This window comes from Thermobia domestica, chromosome 6 (genome assembly GCF_964235325.1).
Source record: "Thermobia domestica chromosome 6, izTheDome1.hap1.1, whole genome shotgun sequence".
Classification (NCBI taxonomy): Eukaryota; Metazoa; Arthropoda; class Insecta; order Zygentoma; family Lepismatidae; genus Thermobia; species Thermobia domestica.
Window position 1 is genome coordinate 145,542,990 of NC_137459.1, and position 26,399 is coordinate 145,569,388.

Below are 26,399 nucleotides of genomic sequence, written 5' to 3' on the forward strand. Positions count from 1 at the left end.
AATGTATCAAGCAATTATAAAGCATTGCTTATTATCCAATTTGTATTCGGTGTAGAGCTTCAATTTTCTCAAAGTTTCAAATAAGATAATGAAATATGGTTTATTATCGAATCGGAATTCGTGTGAGGTATTATTATTACTTTTTATTGATGTTTTCCTTTCTTTCAATTGTTAAAACAAGAAAATTCCTTGCACTGTCATAAAATATGTGCTCTTTTCCAATAGCATAATAAGTGCTCATATAATTTTAAACTTTGAAATTAAGAATTGGATCAGTACAAGAAGTACAATTTGGATAACGAATGATTTATAATTGATGTTTAGTGGCGTACTGAAGGAAGGGGATTTCGGATTTTGAACCCCCTCCTTGAGCAAGGTATTATGCAAAAGTAAGCACGTTTATCATATTAGCACGTTTATATATATAAACTCTTGATATTATATAAACTTATGTTCCTAAAGCCCCGGAACCCCCTAAACATTTGCGTAGAGTACTGATTGTGTTTATCTTATTATTTTAACCGTTTTATGCTTTGAACGAAATTTGAAGTGCAGGGACCCTGTGAAGGTGACCACCTTTACTATCAAAATTTCTTTAATGCTTCTCAGTTTTTCTTCAAAACAATCAATAACGAACGAAAAATAAATGATTGAGTTTGATTTAGAATCGAAATTTGAAATACCACCAAAAAGTTGGCCCACCCAACCTTGTTTTGTAAATGACTCTTAATAATTTTCAAAACAAACTATTTTCTCTTCAAACCAATCAATAAGAAAGGAAAACACGTTATTAGCTTGAGTATTGAATCGATATTTAAAAGCAGAAAAAGCAGTATGAAGTTGACCACCAAATGTATCCTGCAAATAGATATATTTTACTGGTTGTTTTGAAACAAGTGATTTTTTCTTCAAAATAAGCAACCCGCCCCGAAACAAATTACCTTCATCAAAATTATTTCTTAAATATATTCTTATGTTTTTCGAATCAAATTACTTTTCTTCCTACAAGCAACAACAAATCCATATCAAACGATTGATTTTGGTCTTGAATCGAAATTTGTAAGTGAAGGAATCAAATTGAATTTGATCACATTCTAAATTTATTTTGTAAATCTCTTTTTCTATTTTTTTCGAAACAAGCGATTTGCTCTTAAAAACAACTAATAAGAAACGCTTAGCTTCGGTTTTGACTCGAGACTTTAAAGTGGAGCCAATATGAAATTCCATCACCCATTTCTCTTGAAAAGACTCTATGTTTTTCGAAACAGACTATTCTTTTTCAAAATAATTAATAGCATACTCATATCAAACAATTGATTTTGATTTTCAATCAAAATTTTAAGTGCATGAACAAGGGTAAATTTGGCCATATACCAACTTTATTTTGTAAACATCTCTTTATGTTTTACGAAAGATACGATTTTTACGATTTTTTCTTCAAAAAAGTCAATAACAAACGAAAAACAAACGATTGGTTTCCGATTTTAAGTCGAAATTTGAAAGAAGGCAACTTCACATAGGTGGATTGCTTTGCTTAAAAAATTCCAAATTTAAAAACGCAAATTCTAAACCTACAGTTTCAAAATTGCAGTTACATGTACATACTTCAACTTAGTATACATAAAAATTACATTATAAAAACATCAGACAAATAATATTATTTATTCGGTATTGAAAACCTCGAATCAACTATTGGAGTTATTTAGCGTCATTTTGTTAAAATCACAAAATTAAAGGTGTGGGACATGGATATATTACGAACAGTATTTTTATACAATTTGTATATATATATCTATATCTATATATATATATATATATATATATATATATATATATATATATATATATATATATATATATATATATTAAATAGACCGTTTAGAATTATTTATCCTTACAATTTTTTATATCCCCAAATTCAAGGTGAGGGATATGCGATATTGATATATTCAGAAAGTGTTGACCACCCTACAGAATGTCGGTCGTATGCTGTTTCGGTCCTATGCCGTGTCAATCCTACGCCGTTTCGGTCCTGTGCCGTTTCGGTCCTATGCCGTGTCGGCCCTGTGCCGTTTCGGTCCTATGCCGTGTCGATCCTACGCAGTTTCGTTCCTATGCCGTTTCGATCGTATTACGGTTCTCTCCTATATATCCTTAAGAAAATAATTGTTACTTAATATTGCGTAATTATAAAATAATGTATTTTTTATTATTTCGATCGTATGAAAGTTCTGCTGTCGATCCTATGCCGTGTCGATCCTATGCCGTTTTGGTTCTATGCCGTTTCGGTCGTATGCCGTGTCGATCCTACGCCGTGTCGGCCCTACGCAGTGTCGGTCCTGTGCATGTAACCCGAGTTGAAGACCGACCCGATCCGACCCGTGATCCGACCCGATTGACCCGACCCGAGCTGACCCGACTGACCCGACCCGTTTTAGAGCACTACGTCACGACACTTTGTGAACACCAAAATGCACTCCCATTTGGAATTAAACCCGGACCACGTGTAAGGAAGTCTTACACGTTAACCACTAGCTAGATCAAGCGGGGGATTTGTATATGCATCTTACAAGGTACATTCGGGATTCGTGTCCCCTCGGGATTCGTGTAAAACTGATTCAAATGCAAAGTTCTCCGCGGGCCAATGCGTGTTGTACTAATTTTAGCGGCCCATACGGGTAATTTGCATACTTATGGGCCTTCATATACCTGGAATTTAGTCAACCATACTATAAAGCTCGGTCACAAAATTGCTTTCAGTTTCTTTAGATATAATTGGAGATGAATGTGGGTATATGCAAAACAAATAGGATCAAGTACTGCTTCCTCTGGGGGATGCGGCACAGGACCGATACTTCACAGGATCGACACGGCATACGACCGACAATTCAGCTCAGAATCCTGTTTCGGTCCTGTGCCGTTTCGGTCCTATGCCGTGTCGATCCTATGCCGTTTCGGTCCTGTGCCGTTTTGCTCTTACACCGCTGCTCTGAAATAATTTAACTTTTAATCATGTGCCTAAAAAAATAATATTTTTATTATCTTTTTAATCTTTGCTCTTACAAATTATAAACTCCTGTCGATTCTATGCCTGTGCAAGTTATATGCATAGAATACGTACGATCGAAACGGCATAGAGCCGACACGGCATAGGACCGAAAGGGCACAGGATCGACACGGCATAGGACCGAAACGACACAGGATCGACACAGCACAGGATCGACACGGCGCAGGACCGAAACGGCATAGGACCGAAACGACGCACGATCACCGCCACTGCGTAGGATCTATAAAACCAAAGATTTATTTCTCATAAAAGCAATCAGAGCGCTGTCAATTGATTTTAAAATATAAGAATTATATGATATTTACTATATGAATATTAATAATTGTGAGTGACAAAAGAATGATAGTGCTAAATGAACAAAATGTAATTTCGTGTGTGCTTGGTCAAAAGCATTTCTATAAGTATGGAATAATTATATTTATTATTACTACTATTATCCTTATTATTATTATTATTATTATTATTATTATTATTATTATTATTATTATTATTATTATTATTATTATTATTACGTTTTAACTCGTTTTGAAATCATGGCCTGATTACACTGGAAAGCGAAAGCCATGAAAAATGTAAGCTAAGTAGTAATATGGAATACTTTTAATGTTGCTCACGAGAGGAAACACTGCTCGCATGTCTTCTCGTCTCGATATCGAGACCACAAGAAATATTTTAATAAGAAGCTCAGTTGGGAAGTAATAACTGAGCCGATGGCTCGAGCGGCTCGCTTGGGGTGAACCATCGGCTCGAGCTGGCTTGGTTGGGATGAGCCATCTGCTCGGTTCGGCTCATCTGGGCCGAAGGCTCTAGCTGACTCGGTTGGGTGAGCTGTTGGCTCGGCCCACTTCTCGGTTCGGGTCGATAGTGAGTGACTGTGAGCCGAGCTGCTCAAGTTATTGACAATTGTAGACCCGGGCCGAACAGGTTTGAAGATATTTTCCCAGTGCCCTATAACTTTTAACAATGTTTGGCTCGAGCCCGAATACTCAATCTAAACTCTCAACCCAAATTCAGAAGCTCGTGAACAATATCCTTGACTCCTAGACTTCACGACTAGCGAGGTTGGCAATCAATTTGTTTTTTAGTATTCAAATACAGATCGCGTATCTTTCATGTTTAAACACAGTGTTGTTATAATTATAATTATTTATTATTATTATTATTATTATTAATAATAATAATAATAATAATAATAATAATAATAATAATAATAATAATAATAAAAGTTGTACTAGTAGTAGTGCTAGTATCATTGATAACCTATATTGTCTATGCAAGATACTTGAAGAGAATACTCGAAACTACACACCAGATTTGGCTCGACTCGATCCGAATTCGAGTCGAGTTGGAGGAAATTTTTCGAATCGAGTTTAAAGATGTCTGTTTTTAGTCGAATCGAGTTTCAAAGAATACTCGCTCGTGCCCATCGTAGGATGACCACATTCTAACAATCGAAAAGTAGGACACAAGTATAATAGTATATGATATCTTATTGCGTCGGCAATTCGCATATCATTATTTCATTTAATGTTAACCTTAAGTTAATAAACATTTTTGTTAAAAAGAAGCACTGAACAAAAGTATTAAAGGAATTAAACACAACTCCAAATGCTTTGATGAATAACAAATTGGTTTATTTTATGAACGTACAGTCAAAGTTCGTGTTGGGCTAAAAAAAAAAAAAATCGGAGCGTGGTATTATTTTAAAAAATGAGAGAAAATTCAGACCGGCACAAGGGAACTTCTATTTAACTTGGTTAGCATCACTGTCATAAGTTCAAAAAGAAACCTTTCCTACTTTACCGATATCTCAACAAGCCTTTCTCAGTAAAAGCGATGTATTGTAATAAATGGTTTGTTGATTGTTCTTCATCCCTAGTCTTTTGAGGAGTGTTAAAAAACACAGCGGTTCATCGTTCAGGAAAAGAGTGTGTTTGATTCAAAATATTGTGAACAAAGAATGAAACATTAAGATATTGCAAATAAATTAACTCTGGACATTTCGCAGGACATTTTAAAGAAGAAGGATATTTCTCGAATTCCTAGGCATCTTCGCAACACGCAGGACAGCTCTTTGAAAAACAGTACTGTACTGCGAAAATCAGTACGACTGGTTACCCTAGCCCATCCCTACGAGTAACGCAGTATGGCATTTTAGCCAATGTTACATTCTATGAAAATATTCATAACTTATAGCTGTCAAGTAAAAATTTGTCCTTGCATTTACATAAAGCGAATCAGAACGTGCAATACTAATACTAATAATAATAATAATAATAATAAAATAATAATAATAATAATAATAATAATAATAATAATAATAATAATAAAAGCGATAGTAATAGTAGTACGGAAAAATGAAGTGATAACATTTTTTCACATATTCTAAGTTTCGGACCTAAAAGTAACGCGTTAGTATCGCGTTACTTTCGAAGTAAAGTAATAGTTACTTTTTGGGGGCAAGTAACGCATTACATTTTAGGAAAAAGTAAAGTAACTTGTAACGCGTTACATTTTTACATGTAACTTACCCAACACTGTCCATGGGAAAATTGTTCACTGCTCGGGCCAAGGATTGTTTCTGACTGTCAACAGATGGATGCCGTTTATGGCAGACCTTTGCCTGAAGGACTCGTTTAGGACTTGTGCCGCGATATGATTTTTAGGATTTCTGGCGTTTAGGACTTCTGCCTTTTAGGTCTTGTGCCTTTTTCATTCACTTGCTTTAGTTCTGAAATTCGCCACCACCACACGAAATTGCGACGATGCAGCAACTAGTTGGCAATAATATTACGAACGTAGCTAATTCGAACAATAACAGCTATATTTGTACTACTAAGATTATTATTATCCCTATCTGTTCTGCACTTATACACGAATTACATAATACAACCTATTTCATTCTAAGAATTAATTACATAATTAGTTAAGAAATTCGTTTCTTTCGAATGGAGATACGAGAATCCCAAGAAAAATTCCTAAAACAAAAATAAATAAATAAAAAATTTAAAAAAATGTTTAAAAACCATATTTTACCAGACTTCTGAAACTGAGCAAACATTCAGAATTGCAACATATACTGTGCGGAGCGTATTCTATTAAGAGTAGGACAAAAATCCACCAAAGTTTATTTAATTAGGACAAAAGCTCACTAGACATTTCACGAGTGAACATTAAATGCCAACTGTATACGTAAGGTACGCAGTAAATTTAAAACTGAACAAAGAACATTTATTATGCAACACAGTGGGTGACATTCATAAGTCTTAAACGGCACAAGTCCTAAAAATATAGGCACTAGACCTAAATTTTAGGTCCTGTGTCATTTTTGCAGAAATTACTACATAGTCATTTAGGGGTGTAGCCTGCAAATGTTTCTAGGGGAGCATGATTTTTATAAACTAAAAGCAAATCAAAAGTTTATTTTCAGATTACGAAACCTTCAATAAGTCAATAAATTTATACATATTACACATGTACATAAATACATAACATTATATTTCCAGTTAGTTTCTTTATGAAACCTGGACCTTGACAGAGCGTAAATTTAAAACCACAGCTTGTGGGAAATGTACGAATAAGTTAGTTATAAGAAATCGGAAACTGTTCATGGAAGCCCATTTGTTTGACTATATTTATCTTCCGTACTCTTATATAAAAGAGTAAAGATGAGTGATTTTTGGGCATACTACTACAAGTAGAGTCGTTAAATTTTAATTATAAAATATAATTTTCTTATGAAAGCAGGACATAAGAAAGAATTTTTGGAAATAAGTATCGTAAAAAGGGTGGTGCAAGATTTTTTTAAAGGGTAGTGTATCTCGCAAGTTTCTAAAGCTAGTAAAATGAAACTTGGCATATAAACTTTCCTGTTTAAAAAAAACTGAAAATTGAACACATAAAAGGGAAAGAGCAAAGGGAGAACTTCTTTTTATGTTCGAATTCCCCATTACTTACTCAGAAAATAGGTAAATAAATTAAGGAAGGATTTGTTTAAGTTAGATGCGAGAAACTCGGTATTTGAACTTTTAACTAAAAGTAATAAAAGACTATGTTTCAGCGTCTTGAAAATTACACTTCTAAGGGAAAGGAGGGTCAATTTCTATAATATTAAAATATACCACTGCTTATGAGATTTGGGCAGAAAACTCTTTTCCTTTAGGCCTCGGTTCATCCAGTTAAGCAAACGAGAGTACAAAGTGGCTGATTATTTAGGTTCTTTTAATTATTTTAACATGTTGACGTAGTTTAATTCTTTTAAAACTGTATTCTTTCACATTCTATTATAAACATCCTTCATTTGCTGTAATTGTTAAACACGTTTATTAAACATAAAACAGACTAACCCCCGGTCCCAGCCAGGAATGTGTTTTTGGTGTTAAGCCATCATTTGCCGTCCGTAACATAACCTTTGATTTTAACTTCACGTACTATCAAGACTCAAGTCTCAGAAATGTAGCATATATGAAATATACTACTACTACTTCTACTACTACTACTACTACTACTACTACTACTACTATACTACTACTACTACTACTACTACTACTACTACTACTACTACTACTACTACTACTACTACTAATAATAATAATAATAATAATAATAATAATAATAATAATAATAATATGTACTTCTGAAATACATATGTATCTATGTGTTATTAATTCTTTCATAATCTTGAAAGAAACTTTTGATTTGTTTTTAGTTTGTAAAAATCAAGGCCCTCTAGAATAACTTGCTGGCTACACTCTGAATGACTATGTATTGGTTTCTGTACACGTATTGTGTTATCACTAGACTTCGGATCGATATGCACTAAAAAACGGCAAAATATGCATGCAAATATGCGCTAAAAATCACGAAAATATGCACTGAAATATGCAAATATGCACTAAAAATTATAATATGCACCAATCAGAAGCTAAAGTTAAATGAGGAATTTTATTACTTTAGAGAAAAAAGTTGTATTACTTGAACTACATATACTTGGTATATAACTATGATGCATTCATGCTACAATACACAACTGTGTAATTTTCGCTGTTTTCTGGCAAAAACCTGCATTTATCAGTCAAAACATTACTGTACATTGAAAATATTCCTTCCGTGTCACGGGTCGTTAAGAGACAGTATTTCAAAGAAGCAATGTTACTTGCCGATATATCTGAAATTCGTGCGTCATTGTTCCCAGAAACACTTTATTTAGACTAGATAAGAATTTTATGCCAGGATTTTTCGCATCTATTGACTGGGCGTTTCGAAGAAATGCTTGTCCGATTGGTCTTGGTGGCGTCTGTTTCGTTATTGAATCAAACAGTTCAAATGAACTACAAAGTTCTAATCATAGCTCTTCTAATCTCGTTATGATCTTTGAAATTGAACTGAAATTGATAAATGCAAGGTCGGTTTTAATGTTTTTAGCTCCGCAAGCGTCCAAGGCTTCTTGAATATATTTGGTTTCTTTGAGTTCAAACAGCTCACAGTCAGTATGTGAAAATCAAAATACATCCAGTTAATGTATCTATATCTATATCTATATCTATATCTATATCTATATCTATATCTATATCTATATATCTATATATATCTATATCTATATCTATATCTATATCTATATATCTATATATATATATATATATCTATATCTATATATATATATATCTATATCTATATCTATCTATATCTATCTATCTATCTATCTATCTATATATATATATATATATATATATATATATATATATATATATATATATATATATATATATATATAAATTTACAAATAAAAAAGAATACGTCAAGTATCTGTGAATAAAGAATAAATATACTCAGAGAAGCAAATAAACATTTCTGGTATAAGCACATGATAAAACCTGCCTAGTGAAATTGAACAGGACTCGCAAAAATTTCCGTTAAAGGTTTTTAAGTTAAGGAAGATAGATCTATGAGAAAAATAAATAAGATACATACATGTAATGGACGTAGTGAGAAAATAAAATCTTGTACATAGGCCTACCGTATTCAATTACAGTATTTATTTATGCTACAAATTAATACACATAAAACTTACAGTGAACAAAAAAAAAAAAAACTACATACGGCTTCAAAAGTCAAGACAAAAAGTAGATGATATGCTCTTTTCAGCGCTCCTCCCTCTACTTTAGTCTCCCTTTTGATCTATTGTGTATATTATGCTTCTTGTTCCATGTATCTAGACCATCTAGAGAACGAGTTATTGGTATTTCAAATTTACTATTTAAATTGCACTTCGTTCAAAAACTCGCACGGTATTAAGGGGCTTACTTGGCGGTGGACTAAAGGTTAAATGTGTAGGGTAACAAGTAAACGAAGACCTTTACAGACAACGTAGTTCATATACCTAATTTCTCACAGAAATGTCTAAAATTTTTCTAAACGCTGCATTAGAGAAATTGAAAATTTACGTTAAAAAGTATATTTTAACACTGGTTGTTCGCAACACAGATTCCGTGTAGTCAAGATAATATAGCCATTATTTTTTTACCTTTAAATTCATGGGAGCATGAAATATTTCCATTTAAATAAATTTCCGTTTAATACGGGGCCTCTTGAAGGCAGTTTTTATTGTATTAAAAGCCTGTTTTCGAAAACCTTGTTATTGTTTAAAGGAAAATAAATCACTTGAAATTACTTTTTGTAGCCAATTATGTGTAAATCCAATATTGCATCCAATATTTTCTTCTAGCGTAACATTGTCCGTTTCAAATAACAATAATTTACAATGTATAATATTGATACTTTAAATGGAATAAAGTGATTTGAGCGAGACATGGAGCATAAATGTGAAGAAGCTAAAGTTATTGATACGTTTCGAGAGACCGAGGTGTATCAAAGCAACACAAGCTTTTATTTTAATAGTCTCCTAAACTCCTTAAAGGAAAACTTGAGAACTTATCTCAGAAAGTAACTGCTGTAACAAGTTTTAGATTTTATAAAGCAAATATTTTAATTAATTGTAGAGCAAATTTTCAAAAGGGTTGTTCATTTCTTCCCGAAATACATTCTTGAACGGTTTCTTTGGAATGAACTCTGCCGAGTATGAAAAAATCCCAATCTGGGTTGTTTCATAGTTGTATAAACTCCTTACCAGACTTGAAACTGCTATGAAAATATAAGGCGGCCAAAAAATTAAGCGCTTCTGAAGTTTGAGCTTTTGCTGTTGTGAGAAATAGAAATGTTCTTTTCTTTAAACAAGCTTACTTACTTTGAAAATATTACTTGTTTAGCATACACTTTGTAAAATACATTTTCTTCTTGAATTGTTAATGTCTAGAGACCGGATGTTAGGCAAAATGCCTATTCTTTAATATTAAAGATATGATCAAAAATAACGTTTTAAAGTTTATATAGGGGGTTATAGTTTCGATTTAAGCCATTTTTATGTTGCCTATTTTGCCTATTTCGACCTTTACTGCCTAAATAATTGCTTTAGTGCCTAATGTTGCCTATTCTATGCATTTTCTTCAAAATAAGCCTTCATTGGAAAATATATAATTTATATAACATAAATAATACATATCTATATACGTATATTAGGTGTTTGTAAACACAAGCACGTGGTACGTTACAATATATACACAGGGTGAACTTCAAAGATGTGCACATACTTCCGATGTGATTAATGATATCAAAAGTTCTCTTGTAGTTTGTCGAATTCAGTGTCGTGTGCGAGTGATAGTGATGCCAATTTGGAATCGAAAATCGAATCTTGACAATTGGAATAGAACAGATAAATGTGCACATACATTGGGAGGTGATTCGTGACATGAAAAGAAGACAAAAAGTCCTCTTGAATGTCACGAATCACCTCCCAAAGTATGTGCATACTTTTATGTCTCGCTCCAATGTCAGGATTCGATTTTCGATTCCAAGTGTGCCCCCCTGTCACTCGTGTACGACGCGGAATTCCACAACATGCAAGAGGACTTTTTGTATTCTTTTGATGTCACGAATCACCTCCCGAAGTATGTGTACATTTTCCAGGTTCACCCAGTATATAAGGAATCATAACAAGCTTCGTTTTTATAAAAAAACAATAAAAGAAGATATTGACAAAGAAGTATGTTTCTATATTCTTTGAGCATTATTTATGACTTGAATCTCTTTTTTAATGGTATCGAGTATTTATCTTCATTATTTCGAGCTACATTTTAGTGCCTATTTTACTGCCTATTTTTTAAATTTTTAGTGCCTATTTGCCTGCCTATTTTCTAGGTTTTTCGTGCCTAAACATCCGGTCTCTATTAATGTCTCTCAACTTCAATCAATTGTTTCAGAAGATAACTTCTAGAAGATTTTTCGGGCCCATTTAGTTGTAGTGTGACATGTTTGTCCAATTTTTGCCCACCCAAGAAAAAATATGTACTATTCAAATTAACAAAAGGAGCCACGGTGGCTCAGTGGTAGAGTGTTCACCTCTGGTGCATGAGGTCTCTGGTTTGATCCCAACTCGCGCCAAGTGAGCTTTGTCGCTTCGATCACCTGTAGTGCGACAACTTCAAACTTGAATTTTAACTACAGTAAGTCAGAATTTTGTCCAATTTTTGTCCACCCAAAAAGCTCTGTACCATTCAAATAAACGAGGGAGGACCATTTCAAAATTTGCCACCTCGATCATCTGTAGTGCGACGTCTTCAAATCCGAATTTTAACTAGCTCAGCATTTTGTCAATTTTTTATCCATTTTTGTCCACCCAAGAAAACATTTTGTACCATTCAAATAAACTAGGAAGTGCCATTGCAACATTTGACCACTTCGATCACCTGTAGGGCGACATCTTCAAATCTGAATTTTAACTACAGTAGGTCAGAATTTTGTCCATTTTTGTCCACCCAAGAAAAAATTTTGAACCATTCAAATAAACGAGGGAGAGCCATTTCAAAATTTTGGTCACTTCGATCACCTGTTGTGCAACATCTTCAAATTCTAATTTTAACTAGCTCAGAATTTTGTCCATCTTTGTCCAACCAAGAAAAGCTTTTGTGCTATTCAAATAAACGAGGGAGGGCCATTTCAAAATTTGGCCAGATCGATCACCTGCAATGCGACGTCTCTAAATTCGAATTTTAACAAGTTTACAATTTTGTTCAATTTCTGTGCATTAAAGTACTAGCAACAAAACATTTTGTACCATTAAAATAAATGAGGGAGAATCATTTAAAAAATTAGCCACTTTGATTATCTGTAATGCGACATCTTCGAATTCGAATTTTAATTAGCTCAGAATTTTGGATTAGAATTGGAATTTTGTCTAATTTCCATACACATTTGTACCATCACAAAAAATTGTGCCATTCAAATCAACAAAGGAGGGTTATTTCAAAATGTTGGCCACTTCGATCACCTGTAGTGCGACATCTTCATTAGAATTTTAACTTGCTCAAAATTTTGTCCAATTTTTATCCACCCAAAAATAAATTGTACCATTCAAATAAACGAGGGAGGACCATTTCAAAATTTCGGCTACTTCGATCATCTGTACAGCGACATCTTCAAATTTTAATTTTAATTAGCTCAGAATTGTGACGAATTTTTGAACATTTTTGTACCATCAAGAATTCTGTGGAGGATGAATCACTCACCCTTTTCTTATTTTTCTTTCACAGACTTTGGAAGATATTCTAAACCTGCAATAATGAACCACTTAAAGAAATTGAAATGAAATGAAATTTTGAGTTTTACGTCCCACGGTTTTAAAGAACTTGAGTCTATATTAGAAACTTGAAATTCCATTTTTAAGGAAAGTTGTTGGTCGTTAAAAATTATCAATTTGGTCGTTCCTTTAGATATGCATTTATATGCAGGAACGATATAAACATGCACTAACCTCCGAAATATGCAAATATATGCACTATAAAACTCTGCTATTTTACTCCAAAACAGCCGAAACGAATTTCTGTTTAAAGAGCATATCAATATCACATCAGGAATAAAACATGCAAATATGCAAAAATCCGAAGTCTAGTTATCACTTACTAGTCTAGTGTTATTTCTAGAACAAGACAATGGTTCTTGTCTTGGAATATTACTAGTTTGGTTTGGTAGTACAGTGATAGAGTGTAACCTATGATTTAATTTCCCTGTAGGGTATGCTATCTGCAATGCAATAAACTGTATATGCTTCTTCTTCCTAACAAGGCTGGGGGATAAGCCCCTTCAATTCCATTACAAATAAGGACGAAATGATTTTATAAACTAATTGGTGAACTTTTGTTAATATAACGCTATTAGTTCTTACAGCCTTTTGTTAATCTTATTTAACAATTGCAAAATTGAATAAGAGAGAAAATATATAATAATGATGATTGTTTATTTACATAAGGTATACATACAACAAAAGGGAATATGTTGCTCACTACTGCGTATCTGCTAAACCAGGGTCAAACTCTGTGTGTCACAAAAGTTAGTTTAACAGATTTTAAAATAATATATATTTTGTTTGACTTAGAAAGATTATCATATTAGCAAAATGATTTGAAATAACACGCCAGACATAGGATAAGCCTTGGGCTATATCGCTTAGAACTGTTTTAAGAGTAAATCTATCATTTATGCATTAAATTTCATTACTGGCTACTTACACGTTTCGGCCTTGTATTGGAAGTCAGCTTCTCGTATTCTTTTCATATCCCACGATAACTGTTTTAATTGCACACTCCGCCAAATTACCTTTCCGATCTTACAATACTTTCTTGAAAAGCTGCGTCTAACATATATCACCAGACGTTTCGAAACCCGACATCCTTTACTTCAGGATACAATGCGTTATTTAGCACTTCACCCAACACCTCACCGTTACTATCATTCTCCACTTTCGCTTCTCTTCACCTTATATCACTATACTCTACCACCGTTAGATCCCGCTTTACTTATCACCGCCGATTGCGTCATTCATGAACATCTTCCTCTCATTCACCCATCATTCCAGCACAGTGATTACCATTATTTACTAACGTGGGCCTCATTCGTTTTCATCATTGAATAGAGCAGGCTCTAGGCTGAAGATAAGCTCATTTGTCTAACAAATATCACCCACGTGTTGTCCTGTGTGTGCACCACATCATTCACGCCCATTACTATATCATACGTATCGTGCATGCTATACCTAATCCTTCGTTATGATCATTAATGTTCTTTGCTTATAATATACTGTCTGATTATATTCTTATTTATTTTCATATTAATAACAATCATATATATGTAAAGTAACGTTTCTTTTCATCTATTTATATGATCTATCTCATATTACCTTTCGCACTTCTATTGTTCTCATGTTTTGCTTTGTTTGCTCACTTTTATATATATATATATATATATATATATATATATATATATATATATATATATATATATATATATATATATATATATATATATATATATATAACTACCATATTTATATTTAAGTTGTATTCAATTATACTCGTTATTATGTTACTGCTCTTATGTTATGAAAACTACACCCACCATTCAAGTATGATTATGATCGAAAAGATCATAATGTCCTAGTTCTAGTAATAAATAAATAAATAAATAAATAAATAAATTACTCTTAGCCCACCCATTCCTTACTTCTTTACCATAATACCTTCACTTCTCCCACCTAAGAGAGGGTGTAGCTCTCAAAAAGGGAGCTAGCCTATGGCGAGCACTTAAAAAAAAAACACTTTTAATTGCTATTGTAACATTTTAATAGATAGATGTTGTGGACGGTTATCTGTTTGTGGTCAATCCTTTCGACAATGAGATCTCGGAAACTGCAGGCTCTAGAAAGATGACGTTTTCACTGATCGATTGCAAATTACATGTAGATTGTCCAGTTCTAATTGAATATTTAAAAAACATGGACACTATTTTTTTATTACATTTTTACAGATACATTGGAAGGGTTGAAATTTAAAAAAAAACTAAAGCATCACATCCTACGCATTATACATTCCAACACCACATAGTTGTATATAGGGGTTGTATATATCTCAGGCGTTTGTTTCATGACCAAATAATAATAGAAAGGCAAGGATAACCATTTCTCCAGTTTAAAATGAACCTTTATTTTTGGAGTGTTTTGCCCAATGAAAACCATATATAACTGACATTATAATTAATTGTGTATGTAATGTATTGTCTTATTACATAATGCATGCAAGAAGAAAGAAAACATTGGTCATACATGAATTAGAAACTCCAACCGGAAGTAGGCTCAAATCTTGCAAACGGTGCGAGATATTGAGAAAAAATAATCGAAAATAGTCTCCCATTTATGATACCCCTTGGCTTTTTTTTTTAATCAATACGTCTTTCACTTGTGTCTGTAAAGGGACATGTACAGATGTTGTGAGGAATTAGAAGGGGATTTATGCTCATATACGAATGATGCGCTGTGTAGAGAGCGCAGGTTCAGCTAGTAAACAATTAATATGCCTGTAACTTTTATCTTAAAACTAACTTCACCATTGTCTTCCTAATTAAATTATAGCCCGAAATTATGTATCGTATTACCTATTCCTATTTGAAAAACTTGGCCTTAATTCAAAATGGCGGATTTCAAGATGGATGCCGTCAAGGTCATACCTACCATACGACTTCTCCCTAAGCTTTATATATACATACATTGTTGTGTATTTCATTAACCCTCCGTTTACAAAGGGTAGTAAGGAACTTCTGCAGTAATCTCTAATAACCACATCACAACTCTTAAAAATTATAAAAAATAGAAACATGCACCACAGCAAATATTTCTATCATCACAAATAGTGCATACATGTCCTTTAACAGAAAAAATCATTGAAATCAGAGCCAGACAATTGAGTGATGTCCTTTGTTAGATTTAAAATCAATCAAGAACGATGGAGTGGATTCCACCCCACCCTACTGCGACATGTTTCATACTGTGTTCGATTGATTGATTAATAAATTAATTGAGATTTAACGTTCGTTTTCAATACTATTTTTACATGAGCGAGTTAAGCACCTTCCTTCCGCTGAAATCGATATTATACATGGCAATTGTAATAAAATAATCTAAATATTTCTTTGTTCTATCTACAAAAGTTATAATTCTGCCATTTCGAGATGTATAGCAAGAAACCAGTGAACTATTCTATTTGTCAAGAAAGCATTGAGGAATGATTTTATGTTACAAATCAGAAAGTAATAGTTGATTAATTAGAGTTTAGCCATGGTTAGGACTCCACGCTAATCAGTAGGTCCATGTCTCATATAGCCTCGCTGCTGAAAGGGGTGTTAAACTCAAAATCAACTAAATTAGAGTTTAGCGTTCCTTTCAGCAGCGGGCCTACTTGAGATATGGAAACACAACTCAACGTGGGACCCACACCGCATATGCTTCTACCTATAATCGAAATCTGGTGCCTCGCGTAAGAAATTACAGTAATACCGTTGAAACAGAGAATATATTTACTATCCTGTTTTCAGCTATGGCATTTTACATTTACAATTCTTAAAATATGGTTTCCTAATCAAATTTGAAACGAAAACACTTGAATAAAGAATTACTTTTAAAAAATGTTCTCAGTCTCCGGGTAAGTTAGAAAGAAAATTAAAAAAAAACAAATATGACTTTCTCCATGTCTTGAACACACGATTAACAAATTATTCATCAAACTTTTGGACTATTGTGTACGCTACTTTAGGTTTATTTTGTATAAAGTGGTTTTGTGTTCCACAAGCAGATACCATAGAATTTGCGACAAATAATTGGAAATTACATTTCTTGCAACATGTTGTATTTTCCTGTTTCGCCTATTTCAGTTTCGCTGAATGTCTTTGCCTACTTAATTATCGCACACTTGTGCAGGCGGCCATGTTCGACGCATCAGCACTTCCTGTTATCCCGAAAACTAGTTAAAGGGAATTTATACCCACAACGGAGGGTCATGAAGTGGCTCCGCTGAGATCCGAACGAGACAATTGTGTTTGCATTTTATATGTTATAATAACTAGACGTATCCCAAAGTTACACGTGCCACCGGGCGGGATATCGTGAGTAACAATATATTTTTTAGTGTAAAAGCTACAAAACTACCAGAATAGTTGGAACCGGGTAATTTGTTCGGAAACGGTTGGGTAAATGGAAAACTCGGCGAACACGAATCCCATCATTTTCAAGGGCACACAGTTTGGGGTAAAATTGTATGTCCCACGGTCCCCCACAGGGTCCCAGACGGGGTTCAACTCAAAAGTTTCAAATAATAAGGGGGGTTAAGTAGCATATCATTTGAAAGATGTTGTTAAATGAAAGAAGATGGAGCAAGTCTCGACTCTCTACGATAATCTTGTGGAACATGGCGGCGGGTTAAAGTATAAACACAAACCAAAAAATTGAAAGGTCTATGGCTACTTTGAATCCAAGATGGCCGCTTAAAACCTATGTCATTCATAACAGTACAAATCTAAATCTCTTTTTTTAATTATGTATTTAGAAACAATAGAAAGACTAAATAACAACTGAATTTCGATTCACTTCAACTATTATTTCATTCCGTAACAACACATATATGTTTTGTTCCTAATGCACGTTCGTCACGGTTCTCTCGATATCATTTGTGTTAATATAATGAATATGTGATGAACACACAACTCTGATTTCCTATTCATACTGCTAAACAAAAGTCAAATATTTTATCATACGGATATTTTTCTAATTTTATCATACACTAGTTCATACATAAAGGACTTGCTGCACTGGTCAGGTTGAGGGCTATATTGTAACGTATTCGTGATGGTTACATTTGTATGCCATTCGTTGGTTTGATCGCAATATTTCAAGCAATAACAAATGTATATATTTACAATAAACGTTCACTTGCAAGATTGGCGAGCAGTACCAAACCAACGTGCAAATCATTACAGTACATCGAGCTGCGCCAAACTTTGTTTGTTTAATCACAATATTCCAAAAAATAGCATATTTATATACAAACTCATTTTTCACGCTGGCACCCATATTGGATTGCAGGTGTTACTCTTTATATTTTGTGGATATCTACTATTGACCATAAACGTAAATATCACATTTCGCTTTTCCAACATCACTGTTTGAACTGGACGTGCATTCGATACATAGTGCAGCATTTTGAACTCAAGATGTCGCGTTTTTGAACATTTCGTATCCTTTCGTCGCCTAATGATAAACGTTCATGCCAAATTTGGTTTTCCTACCTTCAACAGTCTGGTATGCCTATCCTCTCGGCATAGGTTTTAAGCGGCCATCTTGGATTTAAGGTGGCCATAGATTTTTCAATTAAGCTTTTGTTTTCATTTTGACCCGCCGCTAACTTGCACAGGGTTGTCGTAGAAAGTCGAGACTTGCTCCAACTTCTTTCATTTAACAACACCTTTCAAACGATGTGCTACTTAACTCTCCGTGCCATTTAAAACTTTTCAGTTGGACCTTAACTGGGACCTTGTGGGGGTCTTGGGACAAGACGTCTTAACTTAAATCGTTGTACTTTGAAAATAATACTACACGTCCTTTCCTGTTTTCACATTTGTCTCACCGTTTCCGATTTATAGGGGTAACCATGGACTTTTCAATTAAGTTTTTGTTTACATTTTGCCCCGCCACCATTTTGTACAGGTTTTTCGTAGAAAGTCGAGACTTGCTCCACTTTCTTCCATTTTACAACTTTCAAAAAATGTGTACTTAACCCCCTCCTCGTGTCATTTGAAACTTTTGAGTTGGATCCCGTGTGGGACCCTGGGGCAAACTTTATCCCAAAAAAGTGTGCCCTTGAAAATGATGAGATACGTGTTCGCCGAGTTTTCCATTTACCCAACCGTTTCGAAGAAATGACTCGGTTCAAACTATTCTGCCAGGTAATTTTTTGCAGCTTTTACATTACAAAATATGTTGTAACTCACGATATTTCGCCCGGTGGCACGTATAACTTTGGGATTCTTCTAGTTATAACATATCAAATGCAAACACAATAGTCTCGTTCGCATCTCAGCTAAGCCACTTCGTGACCCTCCCTTGTCAGAAAGAAGTTTTACCTGGCAAAGTATAAACTTTTTTGTAGCTTGATTTGTACAGTGTTGCCAATTTTCATGGTGGATTAGGCTGATTATGTAACAAAATACTCCACTTACTGTTACGCGTAAAAAATCCACAAGAGTTCTAAATACCTATAAGTAATAACTTTTCATTAATTATTATCCCTCATTAACTGTTTTTAAAATTACCATAGAAGAGAAGGAAACAATAATAGCTTTATTATTCGATATAATTTGTTATTACCTAGATGAGATAAAAAGGATTGTGTGAATAAAAGTTTTTATGATTGCCAGCCACGAGGATTGAGCTTCCAAGGTTCTGCATAATCCACTATATCATTTCACACGTTGGAGATATGCATAAAAGTAATTTGTTATTTCAATCTAATGATTATTCATACAAAATAATTTGAAAAACGGTCTGTGGATAATCTAAACAATTGCATCAGGCAAATAAAAATCAGTTGCGTGTTATGTAAAAAAAAAAAAAAAAAGCCTTCACCACAGGGGTGTAGCCAGCAGTTTTATGTACGAGGGGCCCGTCGTTTTATAGGGGGGACCAGCTACAATGTATCCTCGTCGCCAAAAGTGCCTTTACATCGCCGTGACGGGTATGTGACTGCGCAGTACTCTAAGGAAGGGATGGTTGCATAAGAATTTGTGATTAATTTTGAAGAGTTTTTATTTTGACTAGGGAAATAACGTAGGTATAGAGAGTAAAGGCACAGATTTCAAGCATCAGTGCAGTGTCATCTCTGTTTTTCAATTTATTGCCTTATATGTTAAGTTAAAAATCACAACATCTGTCACTTATAGCGTAGATCATCTTACTTTTTAAAATTGCCACTTTAGCTTATTTATCCCAACACTAATCTCCAGACATGATGTAGAGAGAAGAGAAAGAAAGAGACACAACATCTGTAAGATTTATGTAATTCACTAAGGAACTACAGGAACTGACTGAGCTAATTACTGCTACTAACGCTTTTCACTCTTCAGGAATTTACTACGATATGTTTCCTAAGTCCTAAATCTGTGCATGAATTATATCATTCGCCTCACTGTAATTATTTGGGAATGGAAACTGATTACGCTGAACGTGAATATGTTTCGCTGTCGTAAAGCAAGGACCGTAATAAATGTAAATAAGGTTCTCATTATTATATAAAACACAGAAGTATTTATTCCGAGTATAAAACAATATAATACAGTAACTAAGCAATATCATAATCACTAACGCCCGCAGAATTTTTTCCAACGTGGTGGGAAGACCCATATAGAAAAATCTTTGAGTTTTACGTCCCACGTTCTTGCCGGTTAGGCTAAGGGAGACGGTGATGATGAGTAATGAATGAAATGGTGGAATGAAGAAAGTGGGAGGAAACGGGAGAACCCCGAGAAAACCCACGCACACGGTGTTTGTCTAACACAAAGTTCAATTGGCGTGGGCTGGGGTCGAACCCGGGACCCCAAGCAGCAGTGGTGAACGCTGTACCACTGAGCCACCGCCTCCTCTGAGTCAAACGGCCACAAGTCAAAAGGGCCCGAGTCAAAAGGTCTCCGCAACAAAAGGATGCGAGTCAAAAGTCCAAAATCGAAACGCAACTCATCAAAAGGGCCCGGGTCAAAAGGGGCCGAATCAAAACGCCCCTCATAAATATAGCCCGGGTCAAAAGGGTCCCACGACAAAATGACCCAAGTCAAAAGGCCCTGCCTCAAACGACCCCGGATGAAAACCCACGAAACGGTGTTTGTCCACCACAAAGTTCAATTGGCGTGGGCTGGGATCGAACCCGGGATCCCATGCAACAGAGGTGAACGCTCTACCACTGAGCCACCGCGGCCCCTAAATCAAACGGCCCCGCGTCAAAGAGCCTGGGTCAAATGGTCTCCGCAACAAAAGGAAGGAGTGAAGTCCCGAATCAAAACGCCCCTCATCAAAAGGGCCCGGGTCAAAAGGGGCCGAATCAAAACGCCCCTCATAAATATATCCCGGGTCAAAAGGGTCACACGACAAAATGACCTAAGTCAAAAGGCCATGCGCGAAACGGGCCGGGGGGAAAGGGGTCCGTTACAAAAGGACCCGAGTCAAACGGCCCTGTGTAAAAATTTCCCGGTTAAAAGGGCCCGAGTCGATAGGTGACGAATCAAAACGCCCCTCATTAAAAGAGCCCGAGTCAAACTCGTCCCAGAACAAAATGATCCAAGTCAAAAGGCTCTGCGTCAAACGAGCCCAGAAGAAAAAGGGTCCCGCTACAAAAGGTCCCAAGTCAAAGGGGCTTGAGTCAAAAGGCCCCTCATAAAAAGAGCCCGGGTCAAAGGGTTCCACGACAAAATGACCCAAGGCAAAAGGTCCTGCGTCAAACGAGCACGGGTGAAAACCCACGAAACGGTGTTTGTCCACCACAAAGTTCAATTGGCATGGGCTGGGATTGAACCCGGGATCCCAAACCGCAGAGGTGAACGCTCTACCACTGAACCACCTCGGCCCCTGAGCCAAACGGCACCGCGTCAAAGAGCCCGGGTCAAATGGTCTCCGCAACAGAAGGGTGCGAGTGAAGTCCCGAATCAAAACGCCCCTCATCAAACGGGCCCTGGTCAAAAGGAGCCGAATCAAAATCCCCCTCATAAAAATAGCCCGGGTTAAAGGGTCACTCGATAAAATGACCCAAGTCAAAAGTCCCTGCGTCAAACGGGCCCAGGAGAAAAGAGGGCCTGCTGCAAAAGGGCCCGAGTCAAACGGCCCCGGATTAAAAGGGCCCGAATCGAAAGGAGCCGAATCAAAACGCCCCTCATAAATAGAGCCCGGTCAAACGGGTTCCACTACAAAATGACCCAAGTCAAAAGGCCCTGCCTCAAACGACCCCGGATGAAAACCCACGAAACGGTGTTTGTATACCACAAAGTTCAATTGGCGTGGGCTGGGATCGAACCCGGGATCCCATGCAACAGACGTGAACGCTCTACCACTGAGCCACCGCGGCCTCTAAATCTAACGGCCCCGCGCCAAAGAGCCTGGGTCAAATTGTCTCCGCAACAAAAGGGGGAGTGAAGTCCCGAATCAAAACGCCCCTCATCAAACGGGCCCTGGTCAAAAGGGGTCGAATCAAAATGCCCCTCATAAAAATAGCCCGGGTTAAAGGATCCCTCGACAAAATGACCCAAGTCAAAAGGCCCTGCGTCAAACGGGCCCAGGTGAAAAACGGGCTTGCTGCAAAAGGGCCCGAGTCAAACGGCACCAGGTTAAAAGGGCCCAAATCGAAAGGAGCCGAATCAAAACGCACCTCATAAATAGAGCCCGGTCAAACGGGTCCCTCGACAAAATGACCCCAGTCAAAAGGACCTGCGTCAAACAGGCCTTTGTCAAAAATGGGCCCGCTGTAAAAGGGCCCAAGTCAAACGCCCCCGCGTCAAGAGGGCCCGGGTCAAAATGTCTCCACAACAAAAGGGCCCGAGTCAAAATTCCCGAATTAAAACGCCCCTCATTAAAAGTGCCCCGGTCAAAAGATCTCCGTAACAAAAGGGCCCGAGAATAGTTTGTTAACACAAAAATTTGTGATTTAGGTAGCGATAATAAAGATAACAATTATAATGACTGTCTGCATTTTTGCATTACGTTACTATACTCAGAATTTTTGCGAAGACTGTTAAGGAATGACAACCAACGTCAGTAACAGAGGCGACTTTTGATGGAAGTTACAATTTTAAAAATTAACGTTTTACGAATGTAATTCACGAGAACTGCGCAAATGTATGGTGGAATTTCATTTACGGTGGAAAACATTAATGGTCTCAAAACAAAAACACAACCTCTTTTTGTTCATTATTATTATTATTATTATTATTATTATTATTATTATTATTATTATTATTATTGTTATTATTATTATTATTATTATTATTATTATTATTATTATTATTACTTTTTCTATTATCATCATTAATAATAATAATAATAATATGCAATGTCAGTGGTAGCCCATGCTTTCAAACCAGTATATGCCACTGCTCGAAACTATTAACTCTATATTAACATCGGTCGTCTTTCGATCATTTTATGTTATTCCGTCCCACTCCCTGAGGTGTGCAAGGGTGCCTTCTTAATCCTTGCCCCAAGGCAAGAAAAGCAAACAATATTTTCCAAAACACAGCAAGGCTTAGAGAGGGAGTGACACACAACGCACACAGCTCGCTGTATAGCTGCAAGAGACCTATGGGTAATTTGTTGCCCTCTTGTTTCAAGACGTTTAGTCAGTAGCTATCAAGGTCAGTTCCAGCAGCAACAACTAGTCCCTTCTGTTTACTTTTCACGAATATTTTTCACCTTCATGCGCACAGGTCACGTATTGCGTAGATTAAATGACATGTGTCAAGTATATATTCTCAAAAAGATATGAGTACTCAAAAGTCAAAAACATGTAGCTATTTTTGTTTTCCCATGTTTTCCCCTTTTCTATTAGCCAGTGGAAGTGTGTATGGTTGTTTCACATCCCTCTTGTAGTTTGCTTACTATTCCTTCTTCTTTTTAGTTGAGCTTTTGGCTATGAATACCACCGCGACAAATCGTGGTTCTTATGATAGTGGCGTATTTTCGCACCGAGAAATTACGGAAATAATAAATAATGTAGACTACGGTGCTTTTGAAACGGACGATAAACGTAGTTTGTAGGAAGATTATAGCATCAATTTGTGAGACACATGCCTTTTTTCATATAGGCTCGCTGCTGAACGGGACGTTAAATCAGTGGCGGAGTAGACACCCACATTATATATACAGGGTGGCCCATTTTAATCTTTCCACGGAAATATCTCGAAATCTTTTATGCATAAATAAACTGAACTAAAACTCAAATAGGAAATACCATGGGGCAAATCGAACGGCGATGTCGCGATGCCCCCAGAGCCGCTTTTCAAGCGGGACTGGGGCTAAGTTAAAAATATTAAATGGAAACATGGGGCGAGTGAGACTTCATTCGATAGATCTTTAAAAACTAAGAAGCGATGTGGCAAAAGATTTTTCTTATCGGTCACCGTGTTCAAAACGGCCGCCAAAATATGTTACATGTATCACATAAACGTCCAGTAGCACTAATATGGAAACGGTTGAACATAAATCAACCAAACAAAAACGCAAATAGGAAAGTCGTGGGGCAAATCGAATAATGTTTTCGCGGTGCCCCCAGGGCCGCCTTTCATCTTAGCACAGGCCCAACTTTAAAATTTTATATGAAAATAGGGTCACGTGATACCTCGTTCGATAGGTCTTCATACACTAAACAGCGTTGTGACAAAAATTGTTCATATGGGCCACCGTTTTCAAAATGGCCGCCAAGACATCTTGCCTGTATCAGATAAAACGGCCAGTACCACTAATATGAAAACGGTTGAAGATAATGACGGATGATCAGAATAAAACTCCTATAGGAAATCATAGAGGGTATTTATCATTCCACGGCTCGAAAATGTTGCAACGGAGATGATTAGAGTAAAGGTGCCATAATGCAAAGAAGGAAATCTAATTCCTAGAAAGCGGTCCAACGATAAGTGGGTGAAGGGGACGGGAAGGAATGGTGAAAATCCAAACGAACACCTTAGTCTTTGCAAATTGTATCTACACAACAAAATTATCTGTTACTTGCTTTTTATGAGATATATGTCTGTAATGGAAAAAAGTAGGTAAAATTCTTGTTAAACGGTACCTTCCATTTTGATTGCAGGAAATAATTTGTGCAAAATGAATCAACTCAAATGCGAAACCAATTTTGTCGAACAATGTAATTTTAGAACAATGTGTAGAAACGTTGGTTTTCTTAAAAGTCGTCTGCAGAATATTGGTTCATTACAGTACCAGTCACTTGTACACCCCAAGTGTTTCAGGAGCTTTTCCGTGGCTAAGCGGTTAACGTACGCGCCTTTGGCGTGGGAGACCCGGGTTCGATTCCCGGCGGGAGCACGTGTAGTTCGGATGGCACGTTAATCAGTAGGTCCACGTCTCATATAGCCTCGCTGCTGAACGAGACATTAAACCCAAAATCAACTCAACCAAGTGTTTCAGACAAACCATACCTATTGCAAGTAAATGTGGGGGTTCTCATTTGAAATTTTACCATTCATTTACACTTCACCCATTACGGAAGGAGATCGGAAAGATAATTTTCTAAGAATTAGAGTTCCTCTTTAGCATTATCACTTATACTTTAATAATCTTTTTCTTCATAGGATCATTCTCGAGGAGTGGAATGAATAATACCCCCTGTGATTTCCTATAGGAGTTCTATTCTGTTCATCCGCTATTATTTTCAACCCTTTTTATATTAGTGATACTGGACGTTTATCTGATGTAGGTAACATATGTTGGCGGCCATTTTGAATACGGTGACCTATATGAAAAACCGTTTGTCACATCGTTTTTTAGTTTTTAAAGATCTATCGAATGAAGTGTCACTCGCCTCATGTTTCCATTTAAAATTTTTAAGTTGGCCTCGGGCCCACTTGAAGAGCGGCCCTGGGGGCACCCTGATATCATCATTCGATTTGCCCCATGGTATTTCTTATTTGAGTTTTTGTTCAGTTTATTTATGTTCAACCGTTCTTGAGATATTTCCGTGGAAGATTAAAATGTGCCACAATGTATATATATATAGTAAAATCTGTCAACTTGGCCACCTGTCTATCTTGGAAGTTGGCCACATTGAAACAATGTTTACCCTATGATGATAATGATAAATTTACCTGCATATCTTGGCCACGCAAAGTACCATTTTGTTGTTTTTCTTAACTCTTTCGTATTCCCATACGCGAAGCAGATGTTCTGTATTTGTAAGTGGAGACAAAGAAGCATAGATTCCCACGATTTGTTCTTGGAAGTCAAAGGCTAGAACACTACCCTGATAAAGGGTTGGGGAAGGAAGACATAAATAAGAAAAAGCACGTACAGGAATTCCGGAAATGATTGCACGTATTTGTTTACCCTATCTGTTTTGGTAAAATCATTAGCTATAGCCTATCAGCTCCGTTCATCAGTGAGGAGCTTTAGTAATTTCGGAAAATTCTCAAGGCTAAAGCTAACCATCTCAATTCTCAACTATTGGCACATGACTTCTTGTCAAAAGGTAGTGGAGGTTTTGAAATATGAATTCCCTTAACATTTCTCAAAACATCTTTTGCTCCGAGGAAAACACTTGTAGCTCATTAACAAAAAGTAGTTAAATGATTAATCTATATACATTATTTTAAAGTAGCTGCCGTGCCATTGCTTATTAACAACCAAATAATACTA